The sequence below is a fragment of the Clarias gariepinus genome, chromosome 3 (assembly GCF_024256425.1).
Source record: "Clarias gariepinus isolate MV-2021 ecotype Netherlands chromosome 3, CGAR_prim_01v2, whole genome shotgun sequence".
Lineage (NCBI taxonomy): Eukaryota > Metazoa > Chordata > Actinopteri > Siluriformes > Clariidae > Clarias > Clarias gariepinus.
Window position 1 is genome coordinate 45,273,355 of NC_071102.1, and position 24,994 is coordinate 45,298,348.

Here is a 24,994-nt window from a genome sequence, read left to right on the forward strand (position 1 = left end):
AGCTTATCGATGTAATTTTTTTTTTTTTACTTACGGGTAGTGTGACGTTTGAACAGAATGTATAAGTATATATTAAAAACTGAAGAAAACTGTAATTTATAAGTGTATTGTCAAAAATGTGCAATAGCTCCGCGTTCCTGAAAACATTATCAGGAATATGAATTCTATTTCAAATTCACACCTTTGGAGATTATTCCCACATATATTAAATACCAATATAGTGAATTAATAAGACATTCGGCCAATCTGCCCTGTTTCTGGGAACACTCTTAGAAAAAACGAGTACACATGCCTCTGCGTCAGAGAGACAATAAAAATCATGCACATCACATGTGTATAACTGCAACTGCACGCCGCTCCCTGTTCCAAAGAACACTCTAAGGAATATGGCTACTATAACCAATTAATTTATTTATTTTCTAACCACACACCTCTACGCCAGGGCCAGCTTATACACAAAGTGCACGCTACAAATGCCTCACTAAATTACAAATATTGTAATGTATGAATTATGTAAACAACAGAAGTTAAGCTATTTTAATTAATTAATAAATGTCTCACTTAATTTTTAAAATCAAATTTGCTGCTTAAGGAAAAAAAAATTGGTATGATGAAGTAAACATATTACTGACTAATTAAAAGTCATTGTCATATTTGTCATGGAAAGGTTGGAGGGGGGATGCAAACGAGAAGTATTTCATATAAAATACAACCAGATTATGCAACAAAAACACAAACTGTACAGCTATAAGCATTACATTGGTAAGTCATTGATATAACAACATTCAACAGCACTACTGACAGCAGACACAAGATGGAGCATTATAAACATGACATACTATATACTGTACTGGTGCTTATGACCATGTGATGTATAACATAAGCATGTGGTGTGCAGTGGGTGATGAGTGTAGTCTTGTGCTATTAGTCCAAATCCTACTTTTTCATACATTTGGTCCATTTATAGTTACAGTGGGGCAAAAAAAGTATTTAGTTAGCCACCAATTGTGCAAGTTCTCCCACTTAAAAAGATGAGAGAGGCCTGTAATTTTCATTATAGGTATACCTCAACTATGAGAGACAAAACAAGAAAAAAAATCCATAAAATCACATTGTAGGCTTTTTAAAGAATTTATTTACAGATTATGGTGGAAAATAAGTATTTGATTACCTACAAACAAGCAAGAATTCTGGCTTTCACAGACCTGTAACAACTTCTTTAAGATGCTCCTCTGTCCTCCACTCGTTACCTGTATTAATGGCATCTGTTATCAGTATAAAAGACACCTGTCTACAACCTCAAACAGTCACACTCCAAACTTCACTATGGCCAAGACCAAGGAGCTGTCAAAGGACACCAAAAACAAAATTATAGACCTGCACCAGGCTGGGAAGACTGAATCTGCAATCGGTAAGCAGCTTGGTGTGAGGAAATCAACAGTGGGAGCAAATATTAGAAAATGAAAGACACACAAGACCACTGATAATTGCCCTCAATCTAGGGCTCCACGCAAGATCTCACACCGTGGGGTCAAAATGATCACAAAAACTGTGAGCAAAATTCCCAGAACCACACAGGGAGACCTAGTGAATGACCTGCAGAGAGCTGGGACCAAAGTAACAAAGGCTACCATCAGTAACACACTGCGCCACCAGGGATTCAAATCCTGCAGTGCCAGACATGTCCCCCCTGTTTAAGCCAGTACATGTCCAGGCCCGTCTGAAGTTTGCTAGAGAACATTTGGATGATCCAGAAGAGGATTCGGAGAATATCATATGGTCAGATAACACTAAAATAGAACTTTGTGTTTAGACGAGAAAGAATGCTGAGCTGCATCCAAAGAACACCATACCTACTGTGAAGCATGGGGGTGAAAACATCATGCTTTAAAGCTGTTTTTCTGCAAAGGGACCAGGATGACTGATCTGGGTAAAGGAAAGAAGGAATTGGGCCATGAATCAAGAGATTTTGAGTGAAAACCTCCTTCCATCAGCAAGGGCATGGGAGATTAAACATGCCTGGGTCTTTCAGCATGACAATGATCCCAAACATACCACCCAGGCAATGAAGGAGTGGCTTTCAAGGTCCTGGAGTGGCCTAGTCAGTCTCCGGATCTCAATCCCATAAAAAATCTTTGGAGGGAATCGAAAGTCTGTGTTGCCCAGTGACAGCCCCAAAATATCACTGCTCTAGAGGAGATCTGCATGGAGGAATGGGCCAAAAGACCAGCAACAGTGTGTGAAACAGTGTGTGTGAAGACTTACAGAAAACGTTTGATCTCTGTCATTGCCAACAAAGGGTATATAACAAAATATTAAGATAAAATTTTGTTATTGACCAAATACATATTTTCCACCATAATTTGCAAATAAATTCTTAAAACTCCTACAATGTGATTTGATGGATTTTTTTCCTTATTTTGTCTCTCATAGTTGAGGTATACAAAAAAAGGTGTATTTACAATGTTTACAATAATGGGCAAAAACACACAGCCACGTTACAAGGGAAAAAAAGAAACAATCGGAGGAAAACTGTACAACAAGCCTCACAACATTTACCCAAAGGTCTCTATACAATAGTTTATCGTTTTGTTACAAGACAATCTCCAAATAGCAACACCAACAACAGCCTGCCTTCAGCTCTATGTCACCTCATTTTTAAAGGACGTGTAGGTCCAGGTTCACCCAACCACGGGGCACGTACCAGCACGTTCAATTAGGGCGGGGCCACCTAAGAAAAAGAGAAAGAAAGCATGCATGCAAAACAAGAGCTATGCATAGAGCACATACGTCTCAATGTAACACCCCCACCCATAAAAGTCAAAATCCCATTTTGACAGCAACAAACATAGACACATTTTTGGTTAAAACTTTGGACCACTAGAGACCATCGCATTAGCCTTTGATTTAAGTTAGCAATGCGTAGGAGGCAGACTAAGGGGTTGTGGTTTGTATAAACTATTATTGGTAGGTAACTACCACCAACATACAGTAGACCTCAAATTGCTGAAGAGAAAAGAGTAATCGCTAAGAATTGGTAAAATGTTGTTTTAGAAAACTTTTCCGAAAAGTAACACACAGGGTGGTCAATTTCTGCTTTGGCTTCTTGTAGTAGGACCGCACCTGCCCCTAACACACTAGCATCCACCTCAAGCCTAAATGGTCTGCAAAAATCAGGGGCAGAGAGAACTGGGGCACTACACAAGAGGTCCTTGGCAGCATTAAAGGAATTATCACAACACTCACAACTCCAAACGAAAGCTTTGGACACACTAAATGTCCAAAATCAACAGAGGAGAAATTTTTACAGAACGCACGGAAGTATCCAACCATACCCAGAAAGTGGCGCAGCTCTCTTTTTGACCTAGGAATGTAAAAATTCATAATTTCCTCCACTTTGGCATCAACAGGACGCACCTGACCCAGGCCAACCTGCTTACCCAGGTAAGTGACCACGGCTTTCCCAAATTCACATTTTTTTAGGTTCACTGTCAAAGACGCTTTTGCCAAACAAGCAAACACTTCATGTAGCGAGTTCATGTGATCACTCCACGAACTAGAATAAATAACAACATCATCAAGATATGCCTCACAATTTGCCACACCAGATAATACCTTTTGCATTAACCTTTGAAAGGTCGCTGGAGCGTTTTGCATCCCAAAGGCCATAACGGTGTATTAAAGGAAATTATCAGGTGTCACAAACGCGAAGATATCTGACGCACCATGTGTAATTGGCACCTGCCAGTACCCTTTTAATAAGTCTTATTTTGTTACAAAGGTGGAGGCACCAACATGATCAACACAGTCCTCCATCCTAGGCAATGGGAAACAGTCTGGCTTGGTGACACTATTTACCTTCCTGTAATCGGTGCAAAATCTAAAGGAACCATCTGGCTTTGGCACCAGGAGACAGGGTGAGCGCCACAGACTCGAACTGGGATCGCTAGACCATGCGCAAGCAGGTACTGTACTTCTATCCTCATTTCTTCTCTCTTCTGGGGATTAACACGATAAGGATGTTGTTTTATTAGTGAAGAGTTTACAATTTCGACACCATGCAACAAAACGTTGGTTTGACTGGGGCTGTCTGAAAAGAGAGAAGAGAACTTTTGAATAAGAGAGATAACATCTGTATATTGAGACTGTGGAAGATAGGACAAATGGTCTTCTATATTTTCCAATATTTTAGAATTGGACAGTCTAGTGGTGGACATAATTTCAGGAGCAACCAGTCCATCATCATCAGACTCAACAGCAAAGGATAAAGGAGAAACTGTGACTACAGGCGCCACATCCACAGCAGACTTAACAGACGTTGTCCTACTTATGTAAGCTTTTAGCATGTTAACATGACAAATGCGCTTTTTTTTTTCTACGCTCAGGAGTACGGATTTGGTCATTTGTCTCACTCAACTTCTTTTCCACTACATAGGGTCCTGAGAACCTAGCCTGCAATGCCGAATTTGGAAGTGGAAGAAGGACTAACACCAAATCTCCTGGCTGAAAATTTCATGCTACACTATTTTTGTCAAAACATTCTTTCATTTAAACTTGTTTTGAAGCCAAATTTGATTTTGCAATTTTTCACACATGATGTAAGCATTGACGCATTTGAGCTACATAATCACACACAGTCACAGGCATTTTTTCTTTCAATAATAAATGTTCCTTTCACAGTTTCAGAGGCCCACGCACAGTATGCCCAAAGACTAATTCGGCCGGACTAAACCCCAATGATTCCTGCACTGTCTCACGGACCGCAAACATCAACATAGGCAGCCCTTCATCCCAGTTTTTTCCTGTTTCCATACAAAATGCACGCAGCATGGACTTGAGAGTCTGGTGAAATCTTTCAAGCATACCCTGCGACTCCGGATGAAATGCACTGGAAAGCTGATGCTTAACGGCCAGTTCACGAAGAACCTGGGAGAACAGTTTGGAGGTAAAATTAAAACCTTGGTCTGTTTGGATAATCTTTGGTAATCCAAATATAGAGCAGGATTTAATGATTTCTTTTACCACTACTTTAGTCTTTATACTGCGCATTGGGATGGCCTCTGGAAAACGAGTGGTAGCACACATAAGAGTGAGTTTGGCCAAAAAAGGATTGGAGGACACGATCATAAGTTTTCCGAATTCCCAAACACCGCTGAAAACTGAGGAGACAGGTCACTTTTCACATCTGTTATGGGACTGTTAACAACAATCGGAAGAGGGAAAACTATACCACCCGCTAGGTCGTTTCCCAAGATAATATCCACATCTTCCACAGGGAGTTCAGGGCAAATTCCAACACACACTTCACCCGTAACTATATCTGTTTGAAGGTGGACATTGTGGAGGGGAACCCTGACACAACCTGCTCCTATGCCACGCAAAATTACATCAGCACCCGTGTAGGTTTTCTGTGACAAAGGGTTCTTTCTGTGTCTGCCACCCACCCCTGCAACATAAAGGGTTTATATCCTGCAGTGTTCTGACTAGGTAAAACATGTTTTGTCAATGTTTGTACAAAACCTACATTTTTAGAATCAGCTGACGCATTCTTTTTCTTCCAGGCTTCGCAATCTGAAATAAGATGTTTAGCATTAAGGCAATAGAAACAGACCCTGCCTCCTCCTGTGCAATATTGAGAACCTCTATAAACTCCTCCACTTCCAGGTCTCACACTACCTGCTGACCCTTTTACCTGCCCTTCAACCCCATGGACAGGAAACTTATCACATCTCACTGTAGAAGAAAAAACAGTTCGGTGTGTCAATACAAATTCGTCGACCAGCACAGCGGCTGCTGAAAGGGACGTGACTTTCTGTTCGTTTAAATGTACAACTAGATTTTCAGGCACACAGTTCTTAAAGCCTTCTAATAAAACTAACTCTTTTGAAGCTTCAAAAGTAGTCATTTTATTTTCAGCACACAATTTTCCAAAAGAGTTTGTTTTTCTCTGGCGAATTCTACAAAAGTTTGTTTGTCTGCTTTCTTATGGGCTCTAAATTTTTGTCTATACACCCCCGGCACTAACTCATAAGCACCAAGAACAGTCTGTTTAACCACATCGCAATCTAGACTCTATCGTCAACGCCGAAAAAAACATCCTGCGCTTTGCCAGTTAGTTTACATTGCAGAAGAAGAGCCCACATCGCTCTTGGCCACTGCAATGTAGCTGCAACAAGTTCAAAAGCTGTAAAATAGCAATCAAATTCAGTTTCTCGAAAAGGAGGATTTATATAAATTAATGTGCTTGCTCACATCAAAGTCAGGCGAAGAAATAGCTGCTGGAGCAAGAACGGGACTAGAAGAGACTGGCGTAGGCCCTGTAGGTAACTGAGCAAACGAGCTCTCTGGCGCACTCTCAGTCGGGTGAAGCCGGTCGTGATCTCGCCAAAAACGTTCCCTATCCATTTCAAGCTCTAGCTTCCTTAAACGAAGCCTTTTTGTCTCGGTTTCTTCCTGTTTTATTTCCAACTGTATTTCTTTTGTTCTTAGAAATAACAGCTGGTCCGAATTGGGTAATAATGAAGTACTACTGGGTGGTGCAATTATTGGATACCTGGAAGGTGCGGGCAAATGGCACAGATGGCGGCTTCTCGTCGACCTCCGTCGGCTTAGAAGTGCTTATATTCACGGCACACACCCCGGACTCATCAGGCAAAATCCGCTGCATAATCAATTCTTTGTGCAACAAGTCTTTAACCTCCTTCTTAGAAGCATTATGTGGTACAACAATTTTAAAAAATCCTGCAATTTTGAACAAATCATCCTTACGACAGCGATTAAACTGTTTCGTGCTAGGAGCGAGTGTAAAGGCGATTAAATCAAAATCCATAATACTTTTACTATTTGCAAATTTTTCACACACCAAAAAGAAAGTAGCCAAACAAATAATAAGCTGGAATAACTTACTCACTGTACAACCACCAAAAAGGGTTCATGGATGAGAAATAATCCGTTTTGTGGACTAAGTAAAAGACGAGCCCCCACTTTATGTTACGTCCCAGGTCTCGGGTCTAGGAGTAACCTAAATAATAAATAATGGTCTTTACACTGCAACCTTTAATTTTTAGTAAATTTTTTTTTTTTTTTTTTTTTTTGCCATAATAGGAAGTTAATTAACTTAAATAACAAACAAAAAAATTGAAGCTAACTTTTACAACAAAACTTAATACCCTAAAAGAAAAAGCCAAACAAAAATACAGGGACTAAACTAACTCCCTGACTATTTGAAAAACAGGAGAAAACGAGATTTTCAAAAGAAAATGGCGCCCAACCCCTACAGCGTTAGTACAAAAAAAAGGTCTATTTAAAGTGTTTACAATAACGGGCAAAAACACAGCCATGTTACAAGGGGAAAAAAGAAACAATCGGAGCAAAACTGTACAACAAGACTCACAAAATTTACCCAAAGGTCTTTATACAATAGTTTATCGTTTCGTTACAACACAATCTCGAAACACCAACAACAGCCCGCCCCCAGCTCTCTGTCACCTCATTTTTAAAGGACATGCAGGTCCAGGTTCACCCAACCACGGGGCACGTACCAGCACGTTCAATTAGGGCGGGCCACCTGAGAAAAAGAGAGAGAAAGAAGAGCTATGCATAGAGCACATACGTCTCAACGTAACACTATGTTGAAAATTACAGGCCTCTCTCATCTTTTAAAGTGGGAGAACTTGCACAATTGGTGGCTGACTAAATCCTTTTTTACCCCACTGTATATTTATTGCCTGCTTTTCTAAATTATACAGTATTAAAGTTTTTTTAAAAGAAGTTGTTGTGGTGCAAGAGTCTGACTATAACAAAATGACACTGGATAATTTTTTTAGAAATAACAAATAAATAAATCAAACAATCTTAACTCAACAAGAAAGCCACCATATGAAAAATTATACAGTTTAAAAAAGGTTTTGCTTTGAAAAAAAACAACAAAGTTGTGGTCAGAGCACTTCCGCTCTCCTGCATCTAAAACACAGCTGAAGTGTTTCCTGACTGAAGTAGGGTGAGATCAGAGCTCCGATGATCATGTGCTCCAGCCTCAGCATGAAAACTCTACTTTGGTTCTGTGAGTAAAGATACTGATTACCCTTTTACTTCATTTATCTTCTTGAACATATTAGTGGATTCAAAATTGTTGATGTATGTAATGATTTCTTTTTTCTTTCTTTCGTTTTTTTTTTTTTTTTTTGCTAGATCTCCTTGTGTGCTGTGAAGCTGCAGAGAGTTTCACAAAGAAGTTGGTAGATTTGGGGCAGAATGTGACTCTAAAGTGTGAGGTGTCTGTAAAAAATGTGTACTGGTTCCTGATGAAGCCGTCAGAACCTCCAGTGTTTATATTACGCTCTTACTCAAGTAAATCGCTGACTGCAGAATACAGTAACACATCATTCAGCAAAAGATTCTCACTGCAAAACAACAGCACTTTATTAGTACACAATATCAGTACTAATGAATTAGGAGTGTATTATTGTAGTCAAACTCAAAATGCTTCACTTCACAACAGCAGCAGGGGAATCAGACTTTACATCCAGAATAACACCGCCGGTGAGTTTATTTAATGTTAAAATATGTCACTATTCATTAATAACCACTTTGCCCATGTTTTTTTTAAAGAAACTTTAGTTTTATATTTTTATTCTAATATAAAAATGAAAAAGGTTTAATCTTTCTTCTGTTTTTTTGTAGTTCTAAAAGTATAGAAGGCCAGTTGGTTGTTCTCAAAGTAATATCTGTGATTTATAATTATGATTTATTTTCATAACTCAAACCCCAGTTGTTATATACAATATATTTGTATCTTATATGAATACTCAGGTGACTGCAATAACTACTGCCTTTCCATAGGGGAAAAAAAGAAATCTCTACAGTTCCAGTAAATCTTAATATTATTTCATTCTTAATATTATTTGAATAATAAGCCTAATGCAAATAAAATCTGTACTCAAGAAATTGTCCATCTAAAGTGGTACCTGAGTAATAGGCCTTTTTTAACCTTTGTCCGTGTCTAATTTAAAACAATCTACACAAAGAAAACTGTGCTGATGTTTAATAATGAAATCCAAATTTTCTGATATGTTTACTGTTTTAGAGAATCTGAATAAATCTGACTGGCTTTTCTCGATTCTCATCGTATTAGTAATTCTGACTTGTGCTCTGGCTGTTGTAGCTACAGGTGAGTTTTATTTACTGTATATTCTGCTGTTAATCAATGAGAACATATTGAGAGTATACTTCTGCTCAACTGAAAATACAAATCTGTTATTCTGAGAGCTCGAATAAACTTTGTGTTGTCCATAGAAACGACATGAGAAGACTAAGTGGGTTTCAATACATTCAAAACAATTTTTAAATAAAATAGTGATGTATTTACCTAGTCGTAGATTATTTACTATGGACAGTGGTGTCAAAAGTATTCACATTCATTACTTGAGTAGAAGTATAGATACTAGGGTTTAAAAAGACTTCTTTAGAAGTTGAAGTATCAGCTCAAGCTTTTTACTCAAGTAAAAGTATAAAAGTACTGGTTTCAAAACTACTTAAAGTATAAAAGTAAAAGTAACGTGAGGGGGGAAAAGCATTAAGGATAAAAGCTTGGGCTGTGCTATATATATCATTCCTGTTCCCTTCCTGGTGCTGTTACCTCCCCGCTGGTGCCTGATTGTGACATTTCGCTCGAATCTTGAGTCTCTATCACGGACATCTTCGTCTACTTATCACAAACTTATCAACCGAAAATGCTATTTTATTCAAACGTCCTTGCTGGAGTGTGTGACGTGACGTCATGTGCAGACGCGATGGATCGCGTACCAACCAATAGGGTGTCGGAATGGTATGGTTTTACTCCTCATCCAACCACAATCAAATTCGCTCCATCCGGATGGCACGATTTATCCGGATGTTTTTTTGTTTGTTTGTTTTTTTAATGAAATAAAATAGGAGTATTTGTACTTTGTTACTTGACACCTCTGACTATGGAGAATAAACATTATGTATGCAGTAACTGTGTAGTTCTGTGTAATGATATTCTGTCATTGTACTGTACTGTATGCAGTTTCAATTATATTAAATAAAGTGCTTTTGGCCTGCTAGAGAGGCAAAAGGGTCTAAATTACCTACAAATAAGCTGTTTTTTGACCATAAATAATACAGTTTGATGATTTAATCTAGTAATACACTGCCTGATCTAAAAAGTCACCACTTTAATGGTCAAATTATTAGCCTACAAATGTCAAAATTATTAGTGAAGTAGATTTTAAACTACTGAAAATACTGTCCAACCTGTCCGTCCTTAAAACTTGTACTGTAAGGGTGGTAAGACTATTCCAAAGTAATGGGCGTGTCAGGGTAAGAAGGAAAGCACATGAAGCGATGCTCCCATCATGCATAGTGTCCACTGTACAAGCCTCTGGAGACAGTGTTATGATCTGGGGTTGATCAGTTACTCAGGTCTAGACTCAGTAACGTTATGGGGCAATAAAACGAAGTCAGCTGACCACCTGAATGTACTGAACCACCAGGTTATCACATTTATGGAGTTTTTCTTGAGTAATCATTTTTACACATGAATTGGACCTCATGTTGTTAGTTGGAATCAAAGTTAAAGGGAGTCAATAAAATCAACTTTTTGTTCAGGCAAAAACTTCTCTATATAAATACTTCTCATTTCAAAATGCAAAAACTATATAATACATGTATTATTAGTAGTAGTAATTAAAACATAGGTTTCATTCATATGTATAAAAGATAGATTAGTAAAGTCCTGCCTATAGCTGGCCTTAATTTTGACTTATATTTTAGTTTTTACAGTTTGTTACAGAAGACGTCCAAAAACTCAAGCACAGCCTCCAGTCCCTTGTACACAGCCGCATCAAGACATTGGTGACCCTGTGGTAGGGGAACTGAATCTTCTTTACAATTTTTGTACAATTCTTTAAATTCTTTCAGTTATTTTGTTATTTATTTATTTCTACATTAATTAAAATTATTTTAGAAACTTTCATCCGCCTTCATGTGCTCAAGTTCAGTTGATTTTCAGCTGATTAATTAAATATGATTTTGAAGTGAATCTGAAACTCTTCTGCAAAGAGTTTCAGATCTAGAAGTAAGTCTGTTGACTTGATTTTTATCAGTTTATTCTAATCATTGTGATACGGAGATAAAGTTGTTTTGTGAGGTATTGTAGATGTGGGCACGGTGCCTGTTTGCAGTGAAGTCGGAAAGTCCCACGTGTGAAAGCTGCATCATGTTATGCAGACTGAAACGTGTTAATGTGTGAGAAAGTGATGCAAGTTGGTAAAATCTGTTAAACTCTATAGTACTGTATGTTATAGAAATGCCTCGGCTCTTACATGCCCTGGTGCACTGGCACTCAAAATGCAAATACAAATATATCCTCATATTCTTAGACCAAAAATGTGCATTTATAATTGGCAAACTTTTTACAGTTTTGCATTTAAACATAAAAAAGCATCTCAAAATTCAAAAAACATCAAAAAAAGCAGACGGAGGATCAGGATCTTACCTGGAGTGCACCGGCTACTGTGTATTTCAGTTCCTTACCGTAATTAATATTACTAAAAAAGAAACTTGGACTTTTAACTGTAAAAATTAAGAGATTACAAAATATGTAATTCTAATGGACCTATTATCACTGGATATCTACTTAATAAAAATATACTTTATACAATGTTTACAGGATAACAACCTAATAAAGAGGTTATTGTAAATAATAATAATAATATTATTAATATATATTTTTTTACAAAACTTATTTAATGATTTGTGCAAATGCTATTCTAGTATGTAATCTAATGGACTTCTGTTTAAGTAACTATTCATATAAAAATACAAAATACAGCAGTTATAGCCATTAAAATAAAGTGTATTATTACCGAAATAAAGAATATATATATTTAAAAATCACAGAATTGTCAGATAGCACATTATCATTCCTGAGCTGTTGTGTATGTACACGCAGCACTGTGCTAAAGCTACGATATACCACCGTACACACCATCGTAAATCTGTCCTTGGTTTCTCAGTACGGTGCAAAAAATATGATGCATTTGGTTGAAAAGTCTGTACGTGTGGTTGAGACTTTTGACATGACTCTCACATTTCTGTTTCAGTACACTGAGGTGCAGCACACGGTGTCGACCAGACCCATCAAAAGAAGTGACCTCAACAGCACATACGCTCTTCTAAGGCTCCCGAACCCGTGACCTGGAGTGACCCTCCAAAACTCACGCATTTCTGCTTCTACTAATACTTAATGGACAGCTCGCAAATGAGTCGTGTGTTTAGTTACATGAATTAATGCCGTTTGAGTTGTAAATTTAAACTCACATTGTTCAGTTCACATGCAGAGATGATTTAAAAGACTCGTATGACTGAATTGAGTCGCTGAATCTTTGCAAGGGGTGGGGACAGGTTGTTGTCGTCTCACTGGATGAGAACTTCCCCATAATGCACTGGCAATGTTTCAGTTTAAACATCTATGCTGCGTTCTGACTTATCTCGGCAGTGTGGGAAGCTGGAATTTACATCATTTCCGACCTCAAACGTGCCAGCTTACTAAAATATATCTAACATACAGTATATCTCTCTCTGTAAACCATCCAGTCAGTGTTATAGATTTAACAAGCCAATATATATCTATATCTTGGCTGATCTAAAGCAAATACTTGTACATTGTGTACAGTGTGACTCATTAAATGTAACATGCTGTTTGTTTACTGATGAGCAGAGATTTTGTTTTACTCTAACTTGCTGAACTCTGGAATGAGGAGGACGCCTCAAGGTTACAAGCAGGGATTACAGGAGTGTTTTCCAGTCTGCCTAATGAAAACATTAAAGAAATTATAGAGTTATAACTAAAGAGTTATGATTTTTAGTAAAATGCAGCAATTTGCTGGTAAATTAAAAAAAGGGTACAATGAAATAAAGCACTTTAAACTAGCTTTAGCACGTCTGCTTTGTTGTCATGTGGAGGTTTGAAAAGTTTCTACTAACTTTGAAACTTTACATTTAGGCATTTGGCAGACGCTCTTATCCAGAGCGACTTACATTTTAAATTTTTTTTCTCTCATTACACATCTGAGCAGGTGAGGGTTAAGGGCCTTGCTCAAGGGCCCAACAGTAGCAACTTGGTGGTTGTGGGGTTTGAACCTAGGACCTTCCGAACCGTAGTCCAATGCTTTAACCACTGAGCTACCCCTGGCCCTAGTTCTGTTTTCTTTATTGATACAGCACACCATGAAAAAGATAAACTTAAGAAAAAAAAAGAAAAGGCTCCCTGGTGTCTAATGAGTGTATGTACTGTACCTACATATTGATGTGTACTGACTAAACACCGGTTTCAGGCAGCCATTTTGGAAGCCAACTTGTGTATATCTGTATATATACAGTACTCAGCAAAAAAAAGAAACATCCTTTTTTCAGGACTGTGTATTTCAACAATAATTTTGCAAAAATCCAAATAACTTTACAGATCTTCATTGTAAAGGGTTTAAACAATGTTTTCCATGCATGTTCAATTAACTATAATCAATTAATTAACATGCACCTGTGGAATGGTTGTTAAGATCTTAACAGCTTACAGAAAGTAGGCATTTAAGGTCACAGTTCTAAAAACGCAGGACACTAAAGAGACTTGTCTACCGACTGAAAAACACCCAAAGAAAGATGCCCAGGGTCCCTGTTCATCTGCGTGAACGTGCATTAGGCATGCTGCAGGGAGGCATGAAGACTGCTGATGTGGCTAGGGCAATAAATTGCCATGTCCGCACTGAAAGTAAAAACAGTTGAAAGTCAGAGTACGTTTCTTTTTTTGCTGAGTATACATGTATATTTTTTTTCACAGTTTGGTATCATTTCAAGCAGCAAAGCAAATGTAGGCAATTAATTCATTACTTGCTTACAGAAGCATTGTAGTTTTTTTTTTAAGCCCCACCTTAGCCACAACTCTAACATAAAATCTTTGTACATTAGCATTTCGAACTAGGATTCCCTAGAATAAGTCTTGTTTATGCAAAAGATTAGGAAATTAGTGTAGACTTGAACACAACTTATTACAATATTTATAAATGAGAATTCCTTTCAAACTTGTCTGTGATAATTGTATTAAAAATCTCGTAGTTTTTTTTTTGCCTCGTGCTTGACTCATTCTGAGATGACTTACTTTTTTTTCCTTATCTGTGGTTTGGCACTTTTAGAGCTGGGTAAGACTATGATATAAAGTCACGCTGGCCTTAGAGGAAGTGGCAGGAAGAGCGTTGCTACAGTATGTGTGACTCTGCGGCTAAAGTGCATCAAGTCTCTTTTTTGCATGAATTTGAATACAGCTCCTTGTTTATACTGAGCACATTTTAACTTAATGCACTGTTTTGTAAAGACTTCATGATGTCATTATGAGGTGGTCATGTGGTGTCCAAACTGAGAGTGTGTATGCGTTTGGGTCCAAGTGTTCAATCTGTAAGAACACACTGCTCTGGACTCGTATTAATGGGGAGCAATTGATAAGAGTTTAAAGGTTTCATCCTCACACATGGTGGCTGGAGGAAAAGCCTCATCTCTGGCACCTGATATTATCAGCAGCAGCATGTGTGTGTGTGTGTGTGTGTGTGTGTGTAAGAGATAGTGATGTGGCTTTGACACTACAGTGACACTGTTCTCAGTTACCAAGGTTCCTTTGTTGAGAATAAACACCTCATGTAACCCGGACAGAAGACTTTATTTGGCAGTAAGTGAACTTTGCTCAGAGTCAAATCTTCACCTAAAACTCAACCTCAGTTCAAGTTGCAGGCGAACGTACCAGCAAAGGAGAGGGAAAAAAAACACTCATCACACTCACTACAAATTTATATTATATTTTTCAATACACAGTACCAAATAAAATCAATCTCCTACTTCCGCATGCAGATTGCGCCCCCTATACTTTAGGATCATTTATTATGGTCCAGTGTTTCAGGACTTGAACACAAAAACAACACGATATACACAATAATCACTTGGATGCGATGGATTGATGGATGGAATAGACAAAGCTACACACACACACAGACACTGCTGGGTGAGTTAGTCCATGTGGATCTCCTGTAGATGATGCTGTCGTAGCCCGGGTCCATGTTTCACAGGTTGTACGAGATGACGATGTTGAAGACTACGGCGTATTCGAAGTTGTACTTGTAGGCAAAGTTGTAGGGGCTTCCTGGGTTACTCTGGAAACAAACAAGTCAATCAAAAGAGCGTTAATCATGAACAAGGGGCGGTCTTAAAAAAGTTATGTCTCCAGAAATTAGTATGTTTATGAACATTTATTCTTGTTTAAAAAAAAAAATATTGGTGCACCCGGTTGAAAGAATTGAAGTGCGCCTTCTTCACGAAAACATGCCAGCTCATTTTGCTCACGAAACTTGTGGGCGACTTAAGGTACAAATTCTGCTCATCCCCTGTACTCCTTCGGCCTTGCACCCAGTGACTTCTTCCTCTTCCATCACTTGAAGTGAAATAATGAAATAAAGCACTTAATCTAGCTTCAGCACGCCTGCTTTGTCATCATGCAGAGGATTGAAAAGCTACTAATACAAGACCGCATCATGAAAACGAAAATAACTAAAGGAAAAAAGGCTCCCTGGTGTCTGAGGACTGCATGTACCTACATACTGATATGAGGTAAATAAACACTGAAACGCAGGTGTTTGACGATGAGGTGATTAACGAGGTGAAACTTTTCCTGAAGAGCCAAAAAGAAGGCTTCTTCAAAGACCATCTCCACCAGCGCATCCATCGTTTTAAAAAGAGTTTTAAGGAGATGTAGAGAAGGACTAAACTTACGACCAACGTTCATTTCCATTTCCAAATCAGAAATGTGCATTAATTTGTTTATAAGCCTTCATAAACTCATCTTAAAGCTGTAAATACTGGGCGACTGGATGTGAACGCACAGTTTAGAAACACTAAAATCAGGTTCTCATGCTGCTGCACCGACTGCGTGTAGGAAAGCTTGCTCCTACGTGGTCTACGTGTGACTGCGTGGTCTTGTTAGGTTACTGCTGCAACGAACATACTTTGAACACACCTCTGAGTGCAACCAAGCATTTGTTTCTGAATTTAAAACAGAAATGCGGTCAGCTTTGCTGCAAAGAGAAACAACGGTGCTGGTTTGTGTGCAATGCGAACCTTCTCTGTGGGTTAGCGTGTTCTGACCGTACGGTCCTATTTACAGCTAACTCTCCACTTCCTGACAGCCATCAATGTTTCCAAGCTCTGGGAACCACCTGAAGCTTCACCTGCTCGGCTCCGCACACCTCGTCCTCCGTCATGCCTCTGCAGGTGACTTAAAGTTGGTTGTACTTTTGAGCATTGGACACATGGGTGAAGCTTGAAAACAGACTAGACTATAAAACATGGACGCCTTAAATAGTTTTATATAATAATTAATTAATTTACTAATTAAACTTGTAGCGCGGCCACATAAAGGGGCATTTTAAATAGCAGGGAAAGGATTAAGGAGCTAATGCTGCTCACCTGCACAAGGAAATATGCCCTATCTGGTTTTAATTGTCCCAAAAGACCAGTGTTGGTCCCAGGGTTAAGCGATCGCAGCGCGAGAGAACCCGGAAGCGGCGTCGGGTCACATGTGCCGGTATAAAGCCGAAACCGGCAAGCGACCCGACACGGAGAGATGAAGACAGCGCGCTGCATGTGGAATAAAGACAGAGAGATTGTTGGTGGTTTGCCGCGAATTACTTTCCCTTGGACTCACTACAATACCCATCTCATTCCGTTTCCTCGAGCTCCCGGATTTACCATCATATACCGGTGAGGCCGAGCCATCTCTCCCGCTTATCATTTCACACACTGCAATATCATTGACTCTGAACTATCATACACACACCCGCATACGACACAGACACACTGTTTATATTTGTATATGTTTTTTATATATTGGTTTGCGGTGCACCCTGTATGTTTTGTTTTATTGGTTTGTTTTGTATAATGCACTTTGGTCTGGTTTAGTAATTGTTTTGTGTCGCGTCTTATATTGTCCCGCCTCGGTTGCGCAATACTGGAAGTGCTGTTTACAAGCCCATATTTTGATTCTCGACCCCGTAGCATAGTAACTAGTGGTTTAATTAAATCCAAATGCTACAAACTAATTGAGGACAAATCTTAAATTATTTCAGTTTGCATCCTACACAGTGACCTAGCTCAGAGTACAAAGAGTTTTGTGATTCACTGACTAAAACATGTCCACTTGTGAGTTTGCTAAAGATTGAGTTCAAACACATTCGTTATGACCAAAGATGACGTATTGGCGCTCTTGGATGTGTTCGATCAGGTGTTAAATGTTTGTCTATTTGAAATCTGAACTCCGACGTTAAATCTGTCTCCCCTGCTTACCGTCAGGATCTTAGCAGAGGTTTTTTTAACTGAACGGTCTTTAATTGTGTTACGAGAGGAACGTGTATTAAAGACACGCTGTGCCGCATGCGAGATGCCCTGAGGTCAGTGAGTCGTGTGAGCCGTGCTGTTTGGTGGTGTAGCAGTGAGTCCCACTGTGACTAAACCACACCAAATAGGCTTCCGGAATGGTTACTATGGTGGTGAGCGGAGGTCTTCTGAATGAATGCTCAGATACACCAAGAAAGACTTCTTATGGTTACTGTACAGCTACATGAGCAGTTGATCGGCACAACTAAATCGACTGGTTCACAAAAGGGTCGGGCAACAGTTTTTTAATGTTCAGTCATTTAACTATAAAAAATAAACGAAACAAAAATTTCACGCAACTGTGGTTTTGCATTTTAGAACCATAGAACCAGTGTATCTCCTTCACTTTTACTGGCACCTGGAAATAAGGTGATAAACAAGGTCAATATGTCACTTTTCCACCTCTCCCGCACTGGGGAAAAGAAATAATCCCTAGGACTGGCTGTGTGTGTTTTTTTTTTTTTTTTTCGAGGAAGGTTGTGTTTATTTTACCCAGTGTGATGGAGGTTTTGGTTTACTAGACTGTTGTGGTTCATTTAGGAGTCACACAAGATTCTAAATAAATTAAGTAAAAAAAAAAAAGAAATTGCACAGCCTCGCATTATCTTCATGTTTTGGGTGCATGTGTTGCAGAAATACTTGTGGAATAGTTCCCAGTGAATGTTAAAGAGAATTTTAGTTTGAAATGCCCGTCTCTAGTGCAGAACTCTGGCACTGCAAGTGTAACGATTTTCTATCTGGTTCAACCACAAACTCTTACAGGGTAAAAAGGGGAGACCCATGTTCATTTGCTCGTTATAGAATAACACACTTTATAACTTAATATACATAGCAATGTGATTTTTAATAATAGTTTATTTAAAATTCAAAGTATGCATTTGTAACTGCAGTGACTTTAATAACAGAGTTAAAAAAAAAATAAAAAAAAACTACACAAAAAACAACAAAAGAAAAACCCTGCATGCAGGCATGCATGTATCTTAGCAAAGTCAAATAGGTCACGGTAGATAAAGTTCAAACATGTGCCTGAGGGACGTCATGTGGTTTTTTTATGAACTAAAGGGAGAAAAGAAAAAAAAAAAAAAAAAAAAAAAACCCACACACACCTCACATTACTTTAACGTTTTATTTTTATTTAACTGAGATGAGTTCTTCCAAATCAAGATTTAAAAACCCACACACTTACAATCTGCTTAACCTCCAAGATATAGAGAGTCTTCCTGGTGAGCGGTGTCTCGAAAGACTTCACCGTCACCACCTCCACCACCGCGTTGCTGCCGTAAACCCTGAAGACATCAGCGAACTAGAAGACATGATGGACAGGAAGAAAGGGGTTGATGAAGTAGAATGGAAAGTACAAAATTAGTAATACTAGTTAGTTTTCTACAACAATTGCATATTACTACTACTACTATTATTATTACTCATTTCTATTTAAAAATAACACTTTGCTCCTTTGTTAATGTTTACGCAAGCATCGTTTGTCAGTTTCTATACTGAAATTAATTCCCACAACCAAGCACATGAAAATCAGTCAAGATGCTTCTTCATGTAAAACATAGTTTATTTATTGTTCAAATAAATGGCAATTGGTCATTATAACATTTCACACTTTGCAAATTACATTGTCAATTTAAATAAATAAAAAAAAGAAAGAAAAAAGGCTCTATTTCAGACGTGTCAAATTACTGGGCTGTATTCAAGCAAAGAAAACTAAGGAAACTTGAAATGACCGGAACTGCGTTAAGAACCCTTCAACACGATATCAAAACCTGGATAGATGAACCATTAACTTTGTGAAAGAAATGCGATTGTAAGTTTAACCATCTAACTTGAAGTTAGATGGTTAAAAAAAAAAATTAAATCAACATTTCCATAAACACACAGTGTGATGAGAACTCACAGGATTGGGACTAAACATAAGAAAACCACTTATTAGTGAGACTCATCAGAAAAAAGGCTTCAGTTTGCTAGAGAGCATAAAGACAGGACTGAGATTGTCCAGACTGAGCCTATTCCAGAGTGATGGGCGTGTCAGGGTAAGATGGGAAGGACATGAAGCGATGCTCCCATCATGCATAGATTCCACTGTACAAGCCTTTGGAGACAGTGTTATAATCTGGGGTTGCTTCAGTTACTCAGGTCTAGACTCAGTAACTGTAACGTAAGTCAGCTGACCACCTGAATGTACTGAATCACCAGGTTATCACATCTATGAAGGTTTACTTCCCTGATTCCCTGACGATCGTATTCCAGGTTAGAGATTGTGAAAGAGTGATTCTGAGAACACAAGGAATCATTTTCACACATAAACTGAAAACACTGTGTGTGTGTGTGTGTGTGTGTGTGATCAAAGCTAAAGATGACTTTAATGAAATATATAGAATGTAAATTATTTTTAGGGGTCAGTCAGTGTACATTCATAGTATTATGAAGGAACTGTGGTTGTGCATTGGTGTACAATGTTAGATGAGCGTAAGAAGACCTGAGGTGTTGGCCACCTCCCTGCCCAACTTGTAGTCCTACGAGAGCAACCCTGCCTCACTCAGAAACTAAAATCAGGTCATCAACAAAGTCAATGAACCCACACGGTGACATGAAAAATAAGAACTGCAAGCGAGCGATAGAAAACCTATTGCTCAAACGTTGCTCACCCTCCTACACATTCCAAACTTCCTGCCCACATCACCCGTATCTAAACCTACTTTTGTTCGCACAGTTTCCAAAATTAAACAATCCATACTGTGACACATTTCTAGCAAAAATAACAGACACTTTACTGCCGGCTACTAAATCTTCTCATAACTATCTCCTAATAATTATAGTTATTGCAATATTGAACTATTAAATTCTACAGTTACTTGCTTGGTACATGCTGTATAAATCACTATTTCCCTTTTACTTTAGTATGTTATTTACATGTACCACCTCTACATAAGTATAAGTCAGGTGGAGACTGAATATTTTTTACACTCTGACAACTTTTAAAATGTGCTTGTGGCAAACTTGACGGTGTACACGTGCAGGTTTAGGATCCATCGTGAAACCACACGCAGCAGGATCTGAGAACTGAGAGTGTGTGGTGTGGTTTATCACCTTCTGCAGCGCAGCTACCAGAATCTCTCGGGCATCCCGGAACTGAGGCGAGTCTGCGCCGTAGCGCCGAGCCAGCTCCTCCATACCGGCCAGCTCCAGAGAGAACAGGTCAGGGGCCTGGTCCTTAGCCAAGTGCTTGTGTCTCATCAGCTACAGAGAGAGAGAGAGTATGAGTGAGTTAGAGCACATGAATGAGACAAGAGACACAATTTTGGATTTAAGAAAGAGAGGGAGTAGAGAAAAAGTAAGAAAGAAACAGACAACCACAAAGAGAGATATACAGATGGAGAAATAAACAGAAAGAAATAAAAACAGTGAAAGAAAGGGGGGAGGGTGCACATGTGAGAGAAAATGGCAAAAAAAAAAACAGTAAGAAGGAGAGATAGTGAGGGGTAAAAAATGAGTGTGACAGATACTGTAAAAAAAGAGATTTGGGAAGAAAAATACAATAAGTAAGTACGGACAGAGAAAGAGAGAAAAAGAGAATTATAAATATGAAGAAAGAAAGAAGATGGGGAAAAAAGAAAAGTGCAAGACAGAATTAGACAGATGAAAAAACTATAGAAAGAGAGAGGCAGATGAAAAGAACATGACAGACAGAAAGTGAGAGAGAGGGGTGTAAAAGTGTTTAATCGCTGTATCAGTTCATGTCTCTGATGTTCACGTACCAGAGCAGAAATATCATGCAGCACCTGAACCTCAGGCAGGAAGAGCAGGTCGGCCTGAAGACGAGCGAGACGCAGAGAGACAAATTTATTATGATTTATGCACACATCACATCACTGTACAACAAAAACACTCAGAATGCAATCTGATGTTTAAACACTGATCAAAATACCATTAGACAGTACTATGCAAAAATCTACGATGGTCTCAACGATGAGCGGGTCCAAGCACCACACAACCCGTGTTCTATTTGAACATGTCAAGAACTCAGAAAACCCATCACCGACTGGCTGCACCACCTAACCTGTGGGCCTTTCGAGCAAGCCTAGACCTCTAAAAGGCCCAGATGCTGAGGTCACTGAATATAATGGCTGAACCGTTAGAGATATTAAAAATCCCTTAGAAATTTTAGAAAGTCTTGATCATATTGGTGTGGTATTGGGGCAATCGAATAAATACTGTAGAAGAACTATATCACAATACACTGGGTGCATTTTGCAAACAACGCAAAATAACTGACTTTCCGTTGAGAAGAGCTCATGAAAGGCATGACAAAATTTGCTCAGCCCAATGAGATCTAAACGAGTACCAAATTTTACACGTATACGTGAAAGTGTGTATTAACCAATTTTTGCCAGAAGTATAAGGTCTTATCAGGGCAGACCCATTTGAGATAGCAAAAGTCCCTCTGCAATTGTGCATTTTCAATGTTTTGAGATCACATAGGCCTGCCTGATTTGTTGGCGATCATTTAAATCCCCTTGGAGGAGTACATCAAAATCCAATGAGAGCGTTTTGCAAACGACCCAAAATAACAGACTTCCTGTTGAGTAGAACCCATGACATGCATAGCAAAAAATGTTCAGCTCAATGAGCTCTAAATGTGTAAGACAACCAAACAGCTTTATGACAACCAATGAGAATTCAAAGTGGCACATTTCACAGAGACCCTGTCTGTCCTCATCCTCCTAAACCTATTAGCTGTATTTAACACAATGAACTATAAGATTCTCCTGCCTCTTCTTCCAAGCCCTGGAAGCCTGTGGGCACACAATAGCAATGGTTTGCGTCCTACATAGAGATAGGTTGTATGAGGTGAAAGGGAGGGTATTTCACCTGCACCCACATAAACTATGTTAAGACCTCCAAAAAGCCCCAGATGCTGATGACACCCAATATGATGTCACACATCATTAATCTTTTTTGGCATAATAAGGAATCATCACGGCTGACCTGTTAGAGATATTAAAAGTCCCCGTGCAAATTTGCATCCTCAATGTCTTGAGATCACATTGGCCCAGTTATGTGGCGATGCAGTGGGTGCATTTTGCAAACGAACTAACTTGCAGTTGCTTTGAGCGCATGCCATGTAATGCGAAAGTTGTTAAGCTCAATGAACCCTAAATGTGTACAGGGTTTTGCATGTGTACGTGGAAGTATATATGAGCAATGCAGTAAAAAATATCATGTGAGCTCAGACATCCCACTGGCAGCGGATTCCAACCTGTCTGCAAGCAACGATGACCAGCTCAAGCACCTGCGCATCACCACCCAGGCGCAACATACAACTTGTGTGCCTTTTGAGCATGTTAAGCCACTCAAGCATCCTAATGGCAGCAGATTCCAACCTGTCTGCCGACCCCCAAAAATCCCAGAATGCTTGAAGAAAAAAATATATACAGTCAAGCCTGAGATTAATCACACCCCTGACAAATTCTGACTTAAAGTTACTTTTATTCAACCAGCAAGTTGACACAGACATCTCCCAAAAGACAAGACGATGTACAAGATGCATCACTGTAAAAAAATATATATATTTCTTTTTAAATCAGCTTTTATTTACATTTGAACAAAAAGTGGCATGTCTAAAATTATGCATACTCATTGTAAACTGTCAGTCTATGGGAAAATCCAAAGTTCGGATTACACTGAATCATTGGGAACAGCTGTTTTAATCAATTCAACAGGTGAAAAACAGAAGCCTGCTGCTGTTCGTTTGTGGACATGGCTATGACAAAGGAGCTCACTAAGGACCTTCGGCTGCGCATTGTGGCTGCTTACAAGTCAGGAAAGGTCTATAAGATTATTTCTAAATGTTTTAAACATCCAGTAGCAACAGTGCCATGTATTACTAAAAAATACATTCCGCACTGTGAAAAATCTCAGACAATGTGGTAGGAAGCCAAAAGTGACACCTGTGCTGGCCAGGAGGATAGTGAGGGAAGAAAAATCCAAGAATCACCACCAAGGCCACCCTGATGAATGAGGGATCTGATGGTGGCAACATCTCAAGGCGAACAGTCCAACGGAAACTGCACACTGCTGGGTTTCACAGACGCAGAGCAAGGAGGACACCACTTCTCCAGATAAGGCACACAAAAGCCTACTTGGCCTTTGCAAATGCTCATTTGGACAAAGCAGACCACTTCTGGTCTTCTGTTCAGATGAAACAAAAGTTGAATTGTTTGGCCATAATGATGTAGCCTTCATTTGGCTTAAAAAAGGGAAAAGCCATCAACCCTAAGAACACCACTCCCACTGACAAACATGGTGGTGGGAACCTAATGTTTTGGAGGTGTTTTTCAGCCGGTGGACTAGGAAACCTAATCACAGTAAACGGCACTAGGAAAAAGGAGCAATACATCAACATTCTCAACATCATCATCTGGCAGTCTGCAGAGAAACTTGACATTGGGCACCAGTTTTGCAACATTAACAGTTTGCAGTGGCCCAGCCAGAGTCCTAAGTTAACTCCAATTGAGAATCTGTGGAGGGAGCTAAAGATCAGGGTGATGGCAAGGAGCCCCTTTAACCTGAAAGGATTGGAGCTCATCACTAAAGATGAATTGGCAAAAATACAGCCGAGACCTGCCAAAAGCTGATCAGCAATTATAGGATGCGTTTGATTGCTGTTATAATCAATAAAGGCTTTTCTATCATTTATTGAGAAAAGTATGAATGATTTTGGACATGCCAATTTTTGTTCAAATGTAAATAAAAGATGTGTAATAATTTTTTCCACAATGATGCCTCTTGTACATCGTCTTATTATTTTCTGGGAGACGCCTGTATCATTTCTAATCATCAAAAAACTTGCTGGTTGAATAAAAGTAACTTTAAGTCAGAATTTGCCAGGGATATGAATAATTTTGAGCTTGACTGACCCAGGCCTTCCGCATGGCAGGCGAAACACCTACCACTGAGCCACCAGTGTGCAAGTAACTTGTACTGTAACAGTACTGTATGTAATTATATAAAATACATAAAAGAAACAAGTAGACACATGTATAGGTCTTTTCTTTAGATACAGAGATGTATTTTTTTTCGTATTATGCTGAAGCAAGCGTACTAAATTTAATATGAACACTAATGCAGTTTGTGTATGGACGCGAGAGTGTGTCAGAGTGTGCGCGTTACCTTGTTGATGCGGCTCAGTGAGTTAAGCAGGAATAAAGGCAGAACCGATTGACAAGCTCAAACACTGTGTTGGCCACGCCCATCATGTACAGCCCCTACACACAGAAATAACTATTATGAATCTGTAATAAATATTTCCATTTTCATTCCTGTATGCGAGTTTTTATAATAAATTGGCTCGGCATCATCTAGAACACTCGTCCCGAACGTCTAAACAGCAATTACGCAGGACAAGTGATTTAAGAATTTAAAGGCCAACTGTGGTAAAAGTTTAGGCTTGATTGTCTCTATAAGAACTGCTTTAACCCCGCGGTAACAGAGTCTG

The 24,994-nt window shown here is 39.0% G+C and overlaps 1 pseudogene; it reads right to left on the bottom strand.

The window, feature by feature from the left end:
- Window positions 1–14,775: 14,775 nt before the first annotated feature.
- LOC128518729 (renin receptor-like) lies at window positions 14,776–24,752 on the bottom strand (annotated as a pseudogene).
- Between the last annotated feature and the right edge of the window lie 242 nt (window positions 24,753–24,994).